Source organism: Arachis hypogaea, chromosome 20, assembly GCF_003086295.3.
Source record: "Arachis hypogaea cultivar Tifrunner chromosome 20, arahy.Tifrunner.gnm2.J5K5, whole genome shotgun sequence".
NCBI classification, from domain to species: Eukaryota; Viridiplantae; Streptophyta; class Magnoliopsida; order Fabales; family Fabaceae; genus Arachis; species Arachis hypogaea.
In genome coordinates, this window is record NC_092055.1 from 86820028 (window position 1) to 86838732 (window position 18705).

Genomic DNA, 18705 nt, shown 5'->3' on the forward strand with positions numbered 1-18705 from the left:
CTCTCTGATTTTGATCTTCCCAATCACAACTTGAAGAGTTGTGGAATTCATCACAGTATGGATCATCTTGTTGTATTGGGGGATAATCTTGCATAAATTTTTTGAAAGTATACTCTAGTGAAGATGTCTCTTGATGAACACAGTATGGATCACTAAGATCTCTTTGATTTTGACTTTCCCAGCCACAATATGAGTAGTTGTTAGACTCATCACAATTTAGATCATATTGTGTTTCTGGGAAGTGTCCCATTTCAACTGATTGTTCACACTCTTGTTGACATGTCCAGACACCATGAGGGTAATGACATAAATCATCTTGTGGTTCTGGATCATATCTCATGTGAATTGCTTCATCATCTATCATTTCTTGGTGATATTCCCAGCCATCATTAAGATAATGACTTGAATCATATTGTGATGATGGGTAATATCCCATATGATTCTCTTGCTCATCTTCTGGTTCTGAAGCATATCTCTATTAATTGGAGTGCTCAGAATTTGTGATTTCTTGGTGATATTCCCAACCACCATTAGAATAGCCAATTGGTGATGGTGGGTGATATCCCAGAAAATTTTTTTGATCACAAGATGAGTTGAACTCTATTTGAATTTTGAAAAACACATCATTGATGCACGGAAAACTTGTCTCATAACAAATTTCCTTCGGCAAGTGTACCGAATTTGTCGTCAAGTAAAAACTCATAACAGAGTGAGGTCGAATCCCACAGGGATTGATTGATCAAGCAACTTTAATTAGAGGAATGTTCTAGTTGAGCGAATCAGAATTTTGGTTGAGAATTGCAGAAAATTAAATGGCGGGAAAGTAAATAACAGAAAAGTAAATGCTAGAAATAAAGAGCTAAATGTAGATGACGGAAAGTAAATTGCAGAATCTTAAATGGGAATGGGGTAATTGCTCATAAAAGTAAATGACAGAAATTAAAGAGAATGGGTAAGATCAGAAATGGGGAGTTCACTAGGCTCAGGAGATGTTGCATTCTCCGGATCAATTTCATTTTCATCTCTTCCTCAATCAATGCACTCATTGATCTCCTTGGCAATCTTAAGTGATCGAATTACAATTCCTTGTAATTCAATCTCTCAAATTTTGATCAATAGCCAATTCCTTGGCCAATTGCTCATAAGAAGAGATGAAGTATGGTCACTGATTATACCACATGCATTTCCCAAATCAAGTGTTGAGAGGATTATAGTCACATATCCATCCAAACCCAATTTGGTCCAGCATGAGAAAGCATTTCTAGCATGATCTCTTCATTCCTCTTTCAAGGTTCAGAAGAGATCCAAGTTTGGATAGCTTCTTTTCCAAGATAACTACCCAATTGGATGAAGATCGAAAGCTTTCAAGTAAAATCAAGAGAAAAGATAGAAGAAGAATAATAAAAACTAGTATTGATCCATCAAATTACAACAGAGCTCCCTAACCCATTGAAATGGGTTTAGTTGTTCATAGCTCTGGAAAATGAAAACAAAGATGGAGAATACATGATGAAACTAGAAGTGCAGAGAAAGTAAAATACTGAGAGTAATTCTATGCCAAGAGGCTCCCTATAATTTCCAAATCTTCTTTTAATTCAAAGCTACTCCTATAAATAATACTCTTCTGATCTTCTAGTTGGCTCTTCAAGTCTTGGGTATGGGCCTTTGGATTTTGAGTTTGAAGCAGTTATCTTCTTCATTGGGCTTAGTTTTACTTGCAGAGAGAAAGTGTGACATGGGCAGAGACTTTAGCTAAGGACGTTAGTGGTGTTAACGTTTAAGTGGAAATGTGGGTTCCAGAACGTTAGTGACACAAACGTTAGTGGCACAAATGTTGTTACTAACGTTGCCTCTTTGTCCTTTGCACACGTTATTGGGACTTACCTTTCCTAATAACGTTGAGAAGTCTCCTCCTTCCCTACGTTAGAGTCCACGTTAACTTAGTTAACGTGGCTCCTTAACGTAGGCTTGCCAACCTTCGAGAACGTTAGTGACACTTACCTTTGTCACTAACGTTCCAATGTGCCCCTAGCTCCCACGTTAACTAGGTTAACGTGGCCTTTAACGTGGCTGTGCTAGCCATCTCCAACGTTAGTGACAAAGGTGAATGTCACTAACGTTGGCTCATCATCTCTCCTCCTCACGTTAGCTTCCACGTTAACTAAGTTAACGTGGGAATTAACGTGGCTCATTGTGGCTTGTGTAGGCTCCTTCCAACGTTAGTGACAATGTTAGGTGTCACTAACGTTGGCGATCACCTTCCTTCTTCACGTTAGCTTCCACGTTAACTAGGTTAACGTGGGAGTTAACATGGCTTTTTGGGGCTTGTGTGGGTTAATCCCAACGTTAGTGACAATGTTTGGTGTCACTAACATTGTCGATCACCTACTTTCTTCATGTTAGCTTCCACGTTAACTAGGTTTACGTGGAATTTAACGTGGCTTATTGTGACTTGGCCAACGTTAGTGACAAAGTTGAATGTCACTAACGTTGGCTTCCCCTTTACTTCTTAACGTTAGAGGCCACGTTAACTAAGTTAACGTGGCTCTTAACGTAGCCACTTATGAGCTTGGTCCAACGTTAGTGACAAAGGTAAGTGTCACTAACGTTGGCTCCATTTCCTTTCCTCCACGTTAGAGTTCACGTTAACTTAGTTAACGTGACTCTTAACATGGGCAATGATGGCTTCGAGAGCGTTATTGGCGATTACTTTTCTCATCAACTTTGCAAGTTACTCCCATTCCACGTTAGGAGTTACGTTAATTAGATTAACGTGGGTGCTAACGTGGTTCTTCCTTGCTTCCTTTGTCCTGAAATCAAGCAATAGAGTGCATCAAAGTTTTAGTCCAAGTCATGGGAAATACAACATCCAATTTGTCATTAAATTCATGCAAAATCCTCATGAAATCATGTAAAGTGCACAATGTATGCTTGAATCAAGATGTAAGTGAATATCTACCCAAAACTAGCTTATTTTCTAAGGAAATGCATGAAACTACCCTAAAAATAGTACAGAAATGGTCAGTGAAACTGGCCAAAATGCCCTGGCATCACAACACCAAACTTAAAGCTTGCTTATCCCTAAGCAAGTACTGGAACAAGAGAATTATGAATGGAATTCCAAGAGAAATGAGTCATTCTTGTGGAGGTCATGTCCCTGGTTTTATGGTGGTTTCATGCATAGCAACTTAGATTCATTCCTTTACTGGCTTTCAAACCTTTATCATGTCCTAGAATACTCACTGTGATTACATCCCATGAGACTTTTATTCATTGATCCTTTTATTGTTATTTCAGGGCTTATTTGTGTTCTTAGGCTAAGTGCTCTTTAAGGGGGCGACTCTTTAAGATAAGCTTTCAGCCAACACTTCCGAACCAGTTGGTTCAAGGTGCTAGGTGTTAAGACACCCCTACGGACTTACACCCTCAAGTCTCTTTCCCCCATACATACACACAACAGGCATATAGTTTATTTATTTTCTTTTCTTGAGACCTTGGTGTCCAGCACCTCTTTGGGTTACTAAATGCTCTGTAGTGAAGGTTACTCTTGATAGTGGACTTTCAGCTGATAATCCCGAGTTAGTTAACCCAAGTTACCAAGTGATAAGGCACCCCTAAGAGCTTATTCATCCAAGTAAATCCCTCACACAGGAACACCACAGACACATGCTTCAAGATTAAAAACATTGGTGCCTAGCCTTATTGCTTACTCTTTTTCTTTTATTTTTCAACTTTTATTTGTTCTTTCCCTTTTTCTTATTAGGATCTTCTTATTTAGCTAGTCTCATGGGGTGTATTCAAAGCATAGTATTCATGACAGATAGTTGTCTTCCAACCTTGTGGTTGAACCAACTTAGCTAACTTATGATCACACCATAGACTCATGAACTTACTCCATAGTATGAGCTCCACTCTGGTCTTTTGTAAACACTCATTCTCTTTTTATTTGATTTAAAGGAACAAGCATACAAGTAAGCCTAGTGATGATGCAGTGACATAAAGACTAGCAAGCATGGACCTCTTCAACACAAAACTTAAAAGATAGAATTAAAAAAGGTTCCAATTAACGAGTCACTATTGATCAAAAGTGCTTTCGGACTTCCAATTTTCAACATTCTAAGTACAATGGAATTAAGTAACAATACAACCTTCGGGTGATGATTTCTAGTTGCCCTCTTTTTTTGTCATCATCCTAGTCCTTGCTACCTCACTTCCTTGGGTGAAGGAGCACCATTTCCTCATAAGATTCCTACAAAGTTATTGGAAGTTGCTTGTTCCCAAAGCACTTGAGAAATAGTTAGCTTGCATGTATGCTTGTGACTTCTGACTTTAATTTGGTGTGTGAACACCAAACTTAGTTCCTTGCCCAGTGCAAAACATTGCATATATGCAGAGAACCTCATATCTTGTTATTAACAAAACAATGATTACCTAAAGTCTAACTACATCTAAGTGGTTTCCCTTGATTGGTTGGAGCTGGCAATGTTCTTTGGGAGTGGGGTGTGATTCTAACTAATATCCTTTGGTGGAACACCAAACTTAGAATTACACTTTCACTCTTAGATTGTGTTGGTGTGGAACACCAAACTTATCTCCTCGCAATACAGGGGAAACAGCTTGTGACCTTTATTGAAATAAAGCTGAAAAGAAAACTACCTGAGGTTGGGTTGCCTCCCAACAGAGCGCTCTTTTACCGTCGCTAGCTCGACGATTCCTCCTTTACCTGAGATGATACTGTACTCTAGGGTTTTCCCCCATGTTGCCCAGATAATGCTTGAGTCTTTGTCCGTTCACTGTAAAAGTCCTCTCTGAACCTTCATCCATGATTTCGATGTGTCCATATGGCAAAACTTTTGTGACAAGAAAAGGGCCGGACCACCTTGATTTGAGTTTTTCTGGGAACAGTCTCAATTTGGAATTGTAAAGGAGTACTCGCTGCCCCTTTTCGAAACTCCTGGGTGTAAGATGCAGGTCATGTCTTCTCTTTGCCTTCTCTTTATACATCTTAGTATTTTCATAGGCTTGTGACCTGAATTCCTCCATCTCTTGCAGCTGCAAGATCCTCTTTGCACCAGCAGCAATGCTGTCAAAATTTAGTATCTTGATAGCCCAGAGAGCTTTGTGTTCCAGCTCCAGTGGTAAATGACAAGCTTTCCCATACACTAGTTGATATGGGGACATTCCAAGTGGTGTTTTGAATGCTGTTCTGTATGCCCAAAGAGCATCATCTAGCTTCTTCAACCAATCCTTTCTTGATGCACCCACAGTCTTTTCCAGAATCCTCTTTAGCTCTCTATTGGATATCTCAGTTTGTCCACTTGTTTAGGGATGGTAAGGCATGGCTACCTTGTATTTTACCCCATATCGTAGGAGAAAAGCTTCTAGTGGTCTGTTACAAAAATGGCTCCTTCCATCACTGATGAGTGCTCGTGGGACTCCAAACCAGCTAAAGATATTCTTCCTGAGGAAGTTCATGACCACCCTGTTATCATTCGTTGGGGTTGCAATAGCCTCTACCCACTTGGAAACGTAATCCACTGCTACCAAGATATACTTGTTTGCATATGAGGTTTGGAATGGTCCTATGAAATCGATTCCCCACACATCAAACAATTCCAGTTCCAAGATGAAATTTTGTGGCAGCTCATTTCTTTTGGGCAAGTTTCCAGATCTTTGGCATTCATTGCAGCTCTTTACTAGTTCTTTGGCATCCTTGAAATGGGTGGGCTAAAAGAATCCGCTTTGTAACACCTTTGCTGCAGTTCTGTCCCTTCCAAAGTGGCCTCCATAGCATGAGCCGTGGCAATTCCATAGGACCTCTCGTCCTTTTTCTTCCGAAACACATCTGCTAAGGATTCCATCTGAACACTTCTTGAAGAGATATGGCTCATCCCAGACAAAGTATTTTGCATCATTCATGAGCTTCTTTTTTTTATGTTTATTGATCTCTAGAGGTAAGGCCCCAGTTGCCTTGAAGTTGGCAATGTCTGTTGGTATGCGAAATTGTTACTCAGATTAGGTTGTAAAATTATTTGCTCATTCTCTCCCTGGCAATGGCACCAAAAACGGATGCACAGAACCATCGTCCAAACATAACTTCACAACTTCGCATAACTAACCAGCAAGTGCACTGGATCGTCCAAGTAATAAAAACTTACGTGAGTAAGGGTCGATCCCACGGAGATTGTTGGTATGAAGCAAGCTATGGTCACCTTGTAAATCTCAGTCAGGCGGATATCAAATAGTTATGGAGTTTTCGAAAATAAAAAATAGATAGACAGAAAATAAAGATAGAAACACTTATGTAATTCATTGGTGAGAATTTCAGATAAGCGTATAGAGATGCTGTCGTTCCTCTGAACTTCTGCTTTCCTGCTGTTTTCATCCAATCAGTCCTACTCCTTTCCATGGCTGGCTTTATGTATGGACATCACCGTTGTCAATGGCTACTTTTTATCCTCTCTGTGAAAATGGTCCGATGCGCTGTCACTGCATGGCTAATCATCTGGAGGCATCACCGTGGTCAATGGCTGCATCCCATCCTCTTGTGAAAAAGGTCCAAATGCTCTGTCACAGCACGGCTAATCATCTGACGTTCTCGATCATACTGGAATAGGATTCACCCTCCTTTTGCGTCTGTCACTACGCCCAGCACTCGCGAGTTTGAAGTTCGTCACAGTCATTCAATCCTAGAGTCCTACTCGGAATACCACAGACAAGGTTTAGACTTTCCGGACTCTCATGAATGCCACCATCAATCTAGCATATACCACGAATATTCTGATTAAGAGATCCAAGAGATACTCATTCAATCTAAGGTGGAACGGAAGTGTTTGTCAGGCACGCGTTCGTGGGGGAATGATGATGATTGTCACGTTCATTACATTCATATTGAAGTGCAAATGAATATCTTAGAAGCGGAATAAGTTGAATTGAATAGAAAAACAGTAGTACTTTGCATTAATTCATGAGGAACAGCAGAGCTCTACACCTTAATCTATGGAGTGTAGAAACTCTACCGTTGAAAATACATAAGTGATGAAGGTTCAGGCATGGCCGAGAGGCCAGCCCCCAAAACGTGATCATAGGATCAAAAATACAATCCAGGATGTCTAATATAATAGTAAAAAGTCCTATTTATACTAAACTAGTTACTAGGGTTTACAAAAGTAAGTAATTGATGCATAAATCCACTTCCGGGGCCCACTTGGTGTGTGCTTGGGCTGAGCTTGAATGTTACACGTGCAGAGGCTCTTTCTGGAGTTGAACGCTAGGTTGTAACATGTTTCTGGCGTTCAACTCTGGTTCGTGACGTGTTTCTGGCGTTTAACTCCAGATTGCAGCGTAGAACTGGCGTTCAACGCCCTTTTGCATCGTCTAAACTCGGCTAAAGTATAGACTATTATATATGGCTGGAAAGCCCTGGATGTCTACGTTCCAACGCAATTGGAAGCGTGCCATTTTGAGTTCTGTAGCTCCAGAAAATCTACTTTGAGTGCAGGGAGGTCAGAATCCAACAGCATCAGCAGTCCTTCTTCAACCTCTGAATCTGATTTTTGCTCAAGTCCCTCAATTTCAGCCAGAAAATACCTGAAATCACAAAAAAACACATAAACTCATAGTAAAGTCCAGAAATGTGAATTTAACATAAAAACTAATGAAAACATCCCTAAAAGTAACTAGATCGTACTAAAAACATACTAAAAATAATGCCAAAAAGCGTATAAATTATCCGTTCATCACAACACCAAACTTAAATTGTTGCTTGTCCCCAAGCAACTGAAAATCAAATAGGATAAAAAGAAGAGAATATACTATAAATTCCAAACTATCAATGAAACATAGCTCCAATTAGATGAGCGGGACTTGTAGCTTTTTGCCTCTTGAATAGTTTTGGCATCTCACTTTATCCATTGAGGTTCAGAATGATTGGCATCTATAGGAACTCAGAGTTCAGATAGTGTTAGTGATTCTCCTAGTTCAGTATGTTGATTCTTGAACACAGCTACTTTATGAGTCTTGGCCGTGGCCCTAAGCACTTTGTTTTCCAGTATTACCACCGGATAGATAAATGCCACGGGTTAAGTATGATTTTGGTCCCTAACGTAGGGGCTGAAAATTTTTTTCGTCCCTCGCCTTTTTTTTGCTCCAAAATGGTCCCCAAAGTTTCAATTTGTTTTATTCCTTTAGGCCCTCCTATCCACTGATGCTCAAAGCCTTGGGATCCTTTTTATTACCCTTGCCTTTTGGTTTTAAGGGTTACTGGCTTTTTGCTCTTGCCTCTTGGTTTTAAGAGCTTTTGGCTTTTTCTGCTTGCTTTTGCTCTCTTTTTTTTTCGCTAAATTTTTTTTTTCTGCAAGCTTTGTTCTTTGCTACTTTTTCTTGCTTCAAGAATCATTTTTATGATTTTTCAGATTATCAAATAACATGTCTACTTGTCATCATTCTTTCAAGAGCCAACATATTTAACGTTCATGAACAACAACTTCAAAAGACATATGCACTGTTCAGGCATTCATTCAGAAAACAAAAAGTACTGTCACCACATCAATATAATTAAACTAAGTTCAAGGATAAATTCGAAACTCATGTACTTCTTGTTCTTTTGAATTAAAACAATTTTTTTATTTAAGAGAGGTGATGGATTCATATTCACTACTTTAAGGCATAGACACTTAGACACTAATGATCATGTAATAAAGACACAAACATAGATAAACATTTAACATAAGAAAATGAAAAACAGAAAGTTTAAGAACAAGGAATGAGTCCACCTTAGTGATGGTGGTGTTTTCTCCTTGAGGAACCAATGATGTCCTTGAGCTCTCCTGTGTCTCTTCCTTGTCTCTGTTGCTTGATCCCTAGTGATTTTGGTGCTCCTATCCTTAGTTGCTCCCAATAATTGTGTGGGGAAAAATGTATCCCCTGAGGTATCTCAGGGATCTCTTGATTTGCAGTCAAATGTTCTACTACTGAGCTATAGATCCTTTACATGAATCTCTCCATCTCCCATGACTTGGAGGCGGAAGCTTTTGTCTTCCCTTTTCTCTTCTCTCTTTTTTTTTTTTTTTTTGAGGTTTCTCTGGGCTTGGGTGCCATCAATGGTTATGGAAAAGCAAAATAAGCAATGCTTTTACCACACCAAACTTAGAATGTTGCTCGCCCTCGAGCAGGAGAAGAAAGAATAGATGAAGAAGAAGATGTGGAAGAAAAACTAGGATTATGAGGAGGGAAGGTGGGGATCCTGTGGGGTACACAGATCCTGAGATGATCCTGTGAGGTCCACAGATCTTGAGGTGTCAAGGATTTACATCCCTGCACCAATTAGGCATGTAAAATGCCTTTGCATGCAATTCTGGCGTTTAAACGCCGAACTGATGCTTGTTCTGGGCGTTCAACGCCCAGATGCAGCATGTTTCTGGCGTTGAATGCTAGTTCTGTGCTTGTTTCTGGCATTCAGCGCCAGCTTTTCTTCACTGTGCATTTCTGGCGTCTGGACGCCAGGATGCTGCTTGTTTCTGGCGTTCAACGCCAGAAACATGCTCTGTTCTGGCGTTGAACGCCAGACAGATGCTCCTTACTGGCGTTTAAACGCCAGTAAGATCCTCCTCCAGGGTGTGATTTTCCTTCTGCTATTTTTGATTCTGTTTTCAATTTTTCTATTTATTTTGTGACTTCACATGATCATGAACCTAATAAAACATGAAATAACAATAAAAATAAATTAAAATTAGGTAAATAAAAATTCGGTTGCCTCCCAACAAGAGCTTCTTTAATGTCAATAGCTTGACAGTGGGCTCTCATGGAGCCTCACAGATGTTCAAAGCATTGTTGAGACTCCTCAACACCAAACTTAGAGTTTAGTTGTGGCCTCCCAACACCAAACTTAGAGTTTGACTGTGGGGGCTCTGTATGACTCTGTTTTAAGAGAAGATTACTGTGCCTCTTTTCCATGTTTACAGAAGGATGTCCTTGAGTTTTAAACTCAAGGGAGTCCTCATTCAATTGAAGGACTAGTTCACCTCTGTTAACATCAATCACAGCTCTTGCTGTGGCTAGGAAGGGTCTTCCAAGGATGATGGATTCATCCTCATCCTTTCCAGTATCTAGGATTATGAAATCAGCAGGGATGTAAAGGCCTTCAACCTTTACTAATATGTCCTCTACTTGTCCATAAGCCTATTTTCTGGAATTGTCTGCCATCTCTAATGAGATTCTAGCAGCTTGTACCTCAAAGATTCCCAGTTTATCCATTACAGAGAGTGGCATGAGGTTTATTCCTGACCCCAGGTCATATAGAGCCTTCTCAAAGGTCATGGTACCTATGGTACAAGGTATTAGGAACTTTCCAGGATCCTGTTTCTTCTGAGGCAGTCTCAATTGATCCAATGCATTTAGTTCATTGGTGAACAGGGGAGGTTCATCTCCCCAAGTCTCTTTACCAAATAAATTGGCATTCAGCTTCATGATTGCACCAAGGAACTTGGCAACTTGCTCTTCAGTAACATCCTCATTCTCTTCAGAAGAGGAATACTCATCAGAGCTCATGAATGGCATAAGGAGGTTCAATGAAATCTCTATGGCCTCTAGATGAGCCTCAAAGTCCTTTGGTTCCTTAGAGGGAAACTCCTTATTGATCACTGGACGTCCCAGGAGGTCTTTTTCCTTGGGATTCATGTCCTCCCCTTCCTCTTTGGATTCGGCCATGATGGTTATATCAATGGCCTTGCACTCTATCTTTGGATTCTCTTCTGTATTGCTTGGGAGAGTACTTGGAGGGGTTTCAGTGATCTTCTTACTCAGCTGGCCCACTTGTGCCTCCAAATTTCTAATGGAGGACCTTGTTTCATTCATGAAACTTACAGTAGCCTTAGACAAATCAGAGACTAAGTTTGCTAAATTAGAAGTATTTTGTTCAGAATTCTCTGTCTATTGCTGAGTAGGGGATGGAAAAGGTTTACTATTGTTAAACCTATTTCTTCCACCATTATTAAAACCTTGTTGAGGCTTTTGTTGATCCTTCCATGAGAAATTTGGATGATTTCTCCATGATGAGTTATAGGTGTTTCCATAAGGTTCACCTAAGTAATTTACCTCTGCTATTGTAGGGTTCTCAGGATCATAAGCCTCTTCTTCAGGAGGTGCCTCTTGAGTACTGTTGGGTGCAGCTTGCATTCCATTGAGACTATGAGAAATCATATTGACCTGCTGAGTCAATATTTTATTCTGAGCCAATATGGCATTGAGAGTATCAATTTCAAAAACTCCCTTCTTCTGAGGCGTCCCATTACTCACAGGATTCCTCTCAGAAGTATACATAAACCGGTTGTTAGCAACCATGTCAATGAGTTCTTGAGCTTCTGCAGGAGTTTTCTTTAGGTGAATGGATCCATCTGCAGAAGTATCCAATGACATCTTAGCTAATTCAGACAGACCATCATAGAATATATCTAGGATGGTCCATTCTGAAAGCATGTCAGAAGGACACTTTTTGGTCAGTTCCTTGTATCTCTCCCAAGCTTCATAGAGGGATTCACCTTCTTTCTGTCTGATGGTTTGAACATCCACTCTAAGCATACTCAGCTTTTGAGGAGGAAAGAACTTGGCTAAGAAAGCGTTGACCAGCTTATCCCAAGAGTTCAGGCTATCCTTAGGTTGAGAATCCAACCATATTCTAGCTCTGTCTCTCACAGCAAAAGGGAAAAGCATGAGCCTGTAGACTTCAGGATCTACTCCATTAGTCTTAACAGTATCACAGATCTGCAAAAATTCAGTTAAGAACTGAAAAGGATCTTCAGATGGAAGTCCATGGAACTTGCAGTTCTGCTGCATCAGAGAAACTAGTTGAGGTTTAAGCTCAAAATTGTTTGCTCCAATGGTAAGGATGGAGATGCTTCTTCCATGTAAATTGGAATTAGGTGCAGTAAAGTCACCAAGCATCCTCCTTGCATTATTATTATTTTCGCTGCCATCTCCTCTTCCTGTTCGAAAATTTCTGAAAGGTGCTTGCTGGATTGTTGTAATTTAGCTTCTCTTAGTTTCCTCTTCAGAGTCCTTTCAGGTTCTGGATCTGCTTCAACAAGAATGTTCTTGTCCTTGCTCCTGCTCATATGAAAAAGGAGGGAACAGAAAAATAATAATAATAGGGATCCTTTTTGCCCAAGTATAGAGGTTCCCTTATGTGAGTAGAAGAAAAGAAGAAGAGAAAATCTGAACTCAGAGAGAGAGAGGGTTCGGATTTTTGGTGAGTGAGGGAGAGATGTTAGTAGATGAATAAATAAACAGAAGGAGATGAGAGAGAAGGATTTTCTAAATTTATTTTTGAAAAAGGGTTAGTGATTTTCGAAAATTAAGAATAAAATCAAATTAAAATTAAAAATTGAAAACAATTTAAAAAGAATTTTTGAAAAAAAGGGGGGTTATTTTCGAAAATTAGAAAGATAGAGTTAGTTAGGTAGTTTTGAAAAAAATAAGAAACAAACAAAAAGTTAGTTAGTTAGTTGAAACAAATTTTGAAAATCAATTTTGAAAAGATAAGAAGATAAGAAGTTAGAAAAGATATTTTAAAATCAAATTTTTGAAAAAGGTATGATTTAAAAAGATATGATTTTGAAAAAGATATTTTTGAAAAGATATGATTGAAATTGGTTTTGAAAAAGATTTGATTTTTAAAATCACAATTAATGACTTGATTCACAAGAAATCACAAGATATGATTCTAGAACTTAAAGTTTGAATCTTTCTTAACAAGTAAGTAACAAACTTGAAATTTTTTGAATCAAAACATTAATTGTTGAAGATATTTTCAAAAATTATGAGATAAAATTAAAAAAAAGATTTTTGAAAAATATTTTTATAATTTTCGAAAATAAATAAGAAAAATGAAAAAGATTTGATTTTTGAAAAAGATTTTTGAAAAAAATAGGATTTTTAAATTGAAAATTTGATTTGACTCATAAAAACAACTAGATTTTAACAATTTTTTAAAAAGTCAATCCAAATTTTTGAAATTTATGAGAAGAAAAAGGAGAAGATATTTTTTTTTATTTTTGAATTTTTAATGATGAGAGAGAAAAACATGAAAATGATGCCATGCATGAAAGTTATGGATCAAAACAATGAATGCATGCAAGAATGCTATGAATGTCAAGATGAACACCAAGAACACTTTGAAAAATTTTTGATGCAAAAAAAACATGCAAGACACCAAACTTAGAAATTTTTCATGTATAAACACCATGAATGCAAGAATGCATATGAAAAATAAGAAAAGACACAAAACAAGAAAATATGAAGATCAAACAAGAAGACTGGCCAAGAACAACTTGAAGATCATGAAGAACACTATGAATGCATGAATTTTCGAAAAATGCAAAGAATTTTTAGAAAAAATGCAATTGACACCAAACTTGAAATTGACTCAAGACTCAAACAGAAACACAAAATATTTTTTATTTTTATGATTTTCTAATTTTTTTGGATTTTTCGAAAATTATTTGTGAAAAAGAAAAATAAGGATTCCAAAATTTTTAATATGAATTCCAGGAATCTTGCACTCTTAGTCTAAAGCTCCAATCTGAGGGTTAGACATGACTTAATAGCCAGTCAAACTTTAGCATGTAAATCAAGTGGATCAGGAACAGCAGTAGGTGGATTAGCAACAGCTAGCTTGCTCTTGATAATGTTGGGTTGGAAGCCCCAGTCCAAATGAATTTAGACATGGCTTTATAGCCAGTCAGGCTTCAACATGCTTCATGAAACACTAGAATTCATTCTTAAAAATTCTGAAGAACATAATAAAAATTTTTGAAAAGGATTTTTAATTATTTTTTTTTCGAAAATAAAGGGAAAATTTTTTTGAAAGATTTTTGAAAAATTTTTTTTTTAAAACTTTTTGAAAATAAAATAAGAAGAAAGTTACGCAATCTGAACAACATGATGAACCGTCAGTTGTCCAAACTCGAACAATCCCCGGCAACGGCGCCAAAAACTTGGTATGCAAAATTGTTACTCAGATTAGGTTGTAAAATTATTTGCTCGTTCTCTCCCGGGCAATGGCACCAAAAACGGATGCACAGAACCATGGTCCAAACATAACTTCACAACTTCGCATAACTAACCAGCAAGTGCACTGGGTCGTCCAAGTAATAAAACCTTACGTGAGTAAGGATCGATCCCACGGAGATTGTTGGTATCAAGCAAGCTATGGTCACCTTGTAAATATCAGTCAGGCGGATATCAAATAGTTATGCAGTTTTCGAAAATAAATAATAGATAGACAGAAAATAAAGATAGAAACACTTATGTAATTCATTGGTGAGAATTTCAGATAAGCGTATAGAGATGCTTTCGTTCCTCTGAACTTCTGCTTTCCTTCTATTTTCATCCAATCAGTCCTACTCCTTTCCATGGCTGGCTTTATGTAAGGACATCACCGTTGTCAATGGCTACTTTTCATCCTCTCTGTGAAAATGGTCCGATGCCCTATCACTGTATGGCTAATCATCTGGAGGCATCACCGTGGTCAATGGCTGCATCCCATCCTCTTGTGAAAAAGGTTCAAATACTCTGTCACAGCACGGCTAATCATATGAGGTTCTCGATCATATTGGAATAGGATTCACCCTCTTTTTGCGTCAGTCACTACGCCCAGCACTCGCGAATTTGAAGTTCGTCACAGTCATTCAATCCCAGAGTCCTACTCGGAATACCACAGCCAAGGTTTAGACTTTCCGGACTCTCATGAATGTCGCCATCAATCTAGCTTATACCACGAAGACTCTGATTAAGAGATCCAAGAGATACTCATTCAATCTAAGGTGGAACGGAAGTGGTTGTCAGGCACGCGTTCGTGGGGAGTGATGATGATTGTCACGTTCATTACATTCATATTGAAGTGCGAATGAATATCTTAGAAGCGGAATAAGTTGAATTGAATAGAAAAATAGTAGTACTTTGCATTAATTCATGAGGAACAACAGAGCTCCACACCTTAATCTATGGAGTGTAGAAACTCTACCATTGAAAATACATAAGTGATGAAGGTTCAGGCATGGCCGAGAGGCCAACCCCCAAAACATGATCACAGGATCGAAAATACAATCCAGGATGTCTAATACAATAGTAAAAAGTCCTATTTATACTAAACTAGTTACTAGGGTTTACAGAAGTAAGTAATTGATGCATAAATCCACTTCCGGGGCCCACTTCTTGGGCTGAGCTTGAATGTTACACGTGCAGAGGCTCTTTCTGGAGTTGAACGCCAGGTCGTGACGTGTTTCTGGCGTTTAACTCCAGATTGTAGCATAGAACTGGCGTTCAACGCCCTTTTGCGTCATCTAAACTCGGCCAAAGTATGGACTATTATATATTGCTGGAAAGCCCTAGATGTCTAATTTCTAACGCAATTAGAAGCGCGCCATTTTGAGTTCTGTAGCTCCAGAAATTCCACTTTGAGTGCAGGGAGGTCAGAATCCAACAGCATCAGCAGTCCTTCTTCAACCTCTGAATCTGATTTTTGCTCAAGTCCCTCAATTTCAGCCAGAAAATACCTGAAATCCCAGAAAAACACACAAACTCATAGTAAAGTCTAGAAATGTGAATTTAACATAAAAACTAATGAAAACATCCCTAAAGGTAACTAGATCCTACTAAAAACATACTAAAAACAATGCCAAAAAGCGTATAAATTATCCGCTCATCATCTGCGAACCATGGTGCTTTGTGAACTGTCATCAGCTGCTCATCAGGGAAGAGCTCGTTCACACTTGTATCATGTGCTCCACCTTTATCATGAGGAATCCTGGATAGGTGATCTGCTACCTTGTTCTCCACTCCGTTCTTGTCTCTGATTTCAATGTTGAATTCCTATAGCAATAAGATCCATCTTATTAGTCTTGGTTTTGATTCTTGCTTGGCAAACAAATATTTAAGTGCTGTGTGATCTGTAAAAACAATCACTTTAGCACCAATGAGGTATGATCTAAACTTGTCAAATACAAAAAATATTGCTAGTAACTCCTTTTCAGTAGTGGTATAATTTCTTTGAGTATCATTAACGACTTTGCTAGCATAGTATATCACATGGACTAAGTTGCCTTTCCTCTGTCCTAACACTGCCCCAACTGCAAAATCGGATGCATCACACATCAATTCAAAAGGTAAATTCCAATCAGGTGGGGAAATGATAGGAGCAGAGGACAACCTCATTTTCAAATTTTCAAAGGCTAACATGCATGTTTCATCAAAGATAAATGGTGTATCAGATACAAGGAGATTGCTTAAGGGCTTGGCTATCTTTGAAAAATCTTTAATAAACCTTCTGTAAAAACCAGCATGCCCCAAAAAGCTCCTAATTGCCCTGACATCACTGGGTGGAGGCAGTTTTTCAATAAGTTCTACTTTAGCTCTGTCAACCTCAATGCCTTGGTTAGAAACTTTGTGACCAAGGACTATTCCTCCTGTCACCATGACATTTCTCCCAGTTCAAGACCAGATTGGTCTCTTGGATCTTTTCAATACCAAGGCGAGGTGATGTAGGCAACTAGGGAAGGAATCTCCGAATACCGAGAAATCATCCATAAAAACTTCAATAAATTTTTCTATCATATCTGAAAAGATAGAAAGCATGCAGCGTTGGAAAGTCGCAGGTGCATTACATAGCCCAAATGGCATGCGCCTGTAGGCAAACACTCCATATGGGCAAGTGAATGAGGTTTTCTCTTGATCCCTGGGATCAACCACTATTTGGATATATCCTGAATAACCGTCGAGAAAACAATAATATGCGTGCCCTGCAAGTCTTTCCAACATCTGATCCATGAATGGAAGGGGGAAATGATCTTTTCGTGTAGCCTCATTGAGCTTCCTGTAGTCTATGCACATCCGCCATCCTGTGACTGTCCTTGTAGGAATTAGTTCGTTCTTCTCATTGGGAACCACGATAATTCCTCCCTTTTTTGGGACGACATGCACGGGGCTAACCCAGGGGCTGTCTGAGATTGGGTAGATTACCCCCCCTTGTCATAACTTCATAACTTCCTTCTGTACCACTTCCTTCATGATTGGGTTCAACCTCCTTTGGGATTGAATGGATGGTTTGGCATCATCTTCCAGCAGTATCTTGTGCATGCATATGGCCGAACTTATCCCCTTCAGGTCAGCAAGTGTCCAACCAATGGTATCCTTGTGCTATCGCAGTACTTTGATAAGTTCATCCTCTTGATCTTTGCTGAGGCATGAGCTTATGATCACTGGGTAATTTTCATTTTCTCCTAAGTATGCATATTTGAGAGTGGGTGGCAGTGCTTTGAGTTCAAGTTTAGGTGCTTCTGACTTTTCGTTTTCTTCCTTTGGTGCACCTAGTATGCCAATTTCTGTTGTTGCAACCTCTTCACTTGATGTACACTCTTTCTCTATTATTCTTTCGGGCTCTTCAGACTCTTCTTCTTCAAAACTCTCCTGTACTTCCTCTTCAAGTGAGTCTAACCTCATACATTCCCCTAGTTGTTCTTGTGGGTAACTCATGGCCTTGAACACATTGATTGTCATCTTTTCATTGTGTAATCTCAGGGTGAGATCCCCTTTTTGAACATCAATGACAGCTCCAGCAGTCGCCAAGAACGGCCTTCCCAGGATAATGGAGGTCTTGGCTTCCTCCTGCATGTCCAGCACTACGAAGTCTGCCGGGAATATGAAGTCTCCCACTTTCACTAGCAAATCCTCTACTACGCCATGAGGGAACTTGAACGATCTGTCTGCCAACTGTAAGGCCATTTTTGTTGGTTTAGCCTCCTCTATCTTCATCTTCCTCATCATAGCTACTGACGTCAAATTGATGCTGGCTCCTAAGTCACAAAGAGCTTTCTCCACTGTGATTTCTCCTATAATACAAGGGATCTGAAAACTCCCAGGATCCTTCAATTTCTGGGGCAGTTTATGCTGAATGATAGTACTACATTCTTCGGTTAGTATCACCGTCTCGTTGTTCTTCCAGCTTCTCTTCTTAGTCATGAGCTCCTTCAAGAACTTGGCGTAGAGTGGCATTTGTTCTATTGCTTCATCAAAGGGTATGTTGATTTGCAGTTTCTTGAAGATTTCCAAAAATCTCGAAAACTGATTGTCATCTCCCTTCTTCTTTAATTGCTGAGGGTATGGGACTCTTGGGACGTCTGGCTTCAGCACTCCTTCCCCTTTTTGTGAACTCAAAGTGGGAACTCGAGCTTCGTCCTGCTCTTCTTCCTCTTTATTTGAGTCCTCTTCTTGTGGTTTCTGGGGAATTGCCTTCAGTTCCTTCCCACTCCGAAGGGTGATAGCCTGACACTCCTCCCTTTTGGTTGAGTTAGTATTACTGCGAAGGTTGTGGCTGGGGATTTGCTTGAATAAGTAGCCAATTTGTATCTCAAGTTTCTTGATGGCAGCATCCTGGTTCTGCATATTAGACATCACTTCTTCTCAGAACGCTTTACTGTCTTGAATCTCTTTGCCTATGCCTTCAAGTAGATTCTCAATCCTTGAGAGTCTGTCATCAAATGATGATAGATTGGGATTAGAGGTGGGAGGATGAGGTGGGTTATTTTGGCCTTGGTAAAGGTTTTGAGAGGGTTGGTTATGTGGGTGCTGATATGGTCTAGATGTGAAATGTTGGTGGGCTGCATTGTTATTGGGATTTGAACGTCTTTGATCTAGGCCTTGGTCTTGTTGATT

General features: G+C 39.2%; 1 non-coding gene across 1 annotated transcript; it reads left to right on the top strand.

Moving 5' to 3' along the window:
• Positions 1 to 11469: 11469 nt before the first annotated feature.
• On the top strand, positions 11470 to 11577 carry LOC112787489 (small nucleolar RNA R71). The gene has a single exon (XR_003194900.1). It is a non-coding gene; the product is annotated as a small nucleolar RNA R71 (small nucleolar RNA).
• Positions 11578 to 18705: the final 7128 nt, after the last annotated feature.